The following is a 2,500-nucleotide window of genomic DNA, read 5'->3' on the forward strand; positions in this document are numbered from 1 at the left end:
TCTTAATGGTTTCACGCCCTCTTGAACTCTCTCTTCAAAGTTCTTTTCAACTTTCCCTTACGGTACTTGTTGACTATCGGTCTCGTGCCAGTATTTAGCCTTAGATGGAGTTTACCACCCGCTTTGGGCTGCATTCACAAGCAACCCGACTCCAAGCAGACTCGATCCTGACGAGCCAGGGGCCGCTACCGGCCTCACACCGTCCACAGGCTAAGCCTTGATCAGAAGGACTTGGGCCCCGGAGCATCGTCAGAGAAAGAGGTCTTCTATACGCCACATTTCCCCCGCCTGCCAGGCGAGCGGGGATTCGGCGCTGGGCTCTTCCCTCTTCACTCGCAGTTACTAGGGGAATCCTTGTTAGTTTCTTTTCCTCCGCTTAGCAATATGCTTAAATTCAGCGGGTTGTCACGTCTGATCTGAGGTCGTAGGCAGAATAGCATACTGGCGCCGGCCGGCATTATCTCCAAGCATAACAACAGCAAGCACCAGCAGCAAACAAGCAAGCAAGCAACACCACCACCACCACGTCCTCACAAAACCAGCCCCGCCGGCGAGGTTAGTCCGAGCGGACGACGATAGCGTGCGTGTCCATGCAGCATGCAGGAATGCCTGGTCAAGTGTGTACGCTGGAGACACCGGGCTCGGCTCACACTGCTCCAGAGTCCCCGATTTAGCGAGAATAAAAAGAAAAGAGAACGAGGGAAACACGTAGCATTCCGAAGAAAAGTCCAGAAGCAATGGCTGGCCAGCATCTATGCTTGAGTGGAGTGTTTTTGGGAAGAAAAGCAGGCCTGCAGCGACAGGGGTCAAGACATACGGGACTGACTTAGGCGCACGCTCAGCAAGCCAGCAAGAGTGCTTAGAGCCAAAACGGGTCAAATGTGTGGAAGGACATCAGGGTCCAGCGCAACACAAAGGAGCACCGCAAGGGTTCTCTTAGCAAACTGCCACCTACAAAACGCACGCAAAAAAGCCAGCACACAGCACATCAAGGGACCCGTCACTACATGAAGCTGTTCCTCGCTCCAAACCAACAAAACTGCAGCCAAAGACGACGACCTCACCTCTTTATCTGCCAACGTCTTCTCTGTATGCTCTCTCTCTCTCTATCCAACGCTCAGAGAGACAACCCTGCCTAGGGCGAGGCTCAACAGTCCCAACACCGATGCGGTCAATCGTTTTTGCAACCCAACGACAGCCGTGCTGGAAAAAGCTGGCCTCTACCGGTGCCGGCTTTCCCTGAGGAGACGCCGAACATAACATTCCCAAACGGCACGGGTCAAACTCTCCATTGGGGGAGAAACTCTAGGTCTGCACTTAGGGGGACAAAGAGGACTAGGCCTCTGCGACACCCCAGCCACGCTCTCACCTCACACGATGGCAAGGCAAGTGCGATTGATGGTCAAGCGACCCTCAGACAGGCGTAGCCCTGGGATGAACCCGGGGCCGCAAACTGCGTTCAAAGTGTCGATGGTCAATGTGTCCTGCAATTCACATTAATTCTCGCAGCTAGCTGCGCTCTTCATCGACGCACGAGCCGAGTGATCCACCGCTAAGAGTTGTGCATTTTTTTCGGCTTGGTGTTTTTTCCCCAGAGGGTCCCAAGCCCGGACCGCCCAACGCTTCTCTCCCTCTATGACCACACATAGAGGGTTGGTAGAAGCCCCATCCTTGGCACGGCCCGGAGGTGTGTATCTGTCGATCATCAAATGACAAGGGTTTCACCGAGATTTTGTTGTCAGGGCGCTCGCGAGGCGACAAGCATCGGGGTCAAATGCCTCAGCCCACCGTCCGACATGCACCACGGCCAACAGAGGCAGGGTCTCTGCTGCCACCGATTGCTGGGAGAAGAGAGAGAGTAACAGGCAGACAGACAAGACAAACAAACATGACAGTAGAGAACAAGGCCAGAAAAACGAACTGAGTGGGGTACAAGCCGACCGCGTGAAAACACCCCACTGTGGGGGGTAGAAATCCGTGTGGACGGGCAGGTACATTCTCTCGAACGTTCAACTTGGCTGCTGCTGCTGCTGCTTGCTTGCTTGCTGCTGGCTGCTAACAAGCTCTTGACACCGACAAGCAGACACTCGAGTCTTTAAACCACCGCCCCCCAAACAGCTCGCAGGAGCCAGAGTGGAGAAGCGTCTAGGTACCCTGTACCGGTAATGGGAGAGTGACTAGATCGACCAAAGTTGCACTACGGGGGGAAAAGAAAGCCGGGCCTGCATCACCGGTTCAAATCCCAGCAGAGCTCACAGTGGCCGTTTGCCGAGGTCCCAATGATGAGCCGCCAGGCAGCACACGAGCCCGCAGAAGCTCCCTTCAATTCGACTGCAGTGTTAATGCTTGCAAGACGGTGGCAAAGTCCATTGTTGTCCGACCCGGACGAGAAGAGGGGAGCAGCAGAGCATGCGTGTGAGAGAGAGAGAGGTTGAGAGATAGGCTCGGCACAAGGTAAGAGATGATGCAGAAGACTGGAAGAGACGGAAGTCGAAAGAAG

The 2,500-nt window shown here is 54.7% G+C and overlaps 1 non-coding gene and 1 pseudogene across 1 annotated transcript; both read right to left on the reverse strand.

Moving 5' to 3' along the window:
* The window catches only part of LOC147087293 (28S ribosomal RNA), a 5,040-nt pseudogene extending 4,615 nt beyond the window's left edge, over window positions 1–425 (reverse strand).
* Window positions 426–1,407: 982 nt separating this feature from the next.
* Window positions 1,408–1,561, reverse strand: LOC147087294 (5.8S ribosomal RNA). Its single transcript, XR_015075703.1, has one exon. It is a non-coding gene; the product is annotated as a 5.8S ribosomal RNA (ribosomal RNA).
* Between the last annotated feature and the right edge of the window lie 939 nt (window positions 1,562–2,500).

The sequence above is a fragment of the Somniosus microcephalus genome, unplaced genomic scaffold (assembly GCF_052327205.1).
Source record: "Somniosus microcephalus isolate GS21.2 unplaced genomic scaffold, FLI_Smic_1.0 unresolved_chr6, whole genome shotgun sequence".
NCBI lineage: Eukaryota > Metazoa > Chordata > Chondrichthyes > Squaliformes > Somniosidae > Somniosus > Somniosus microcephalus.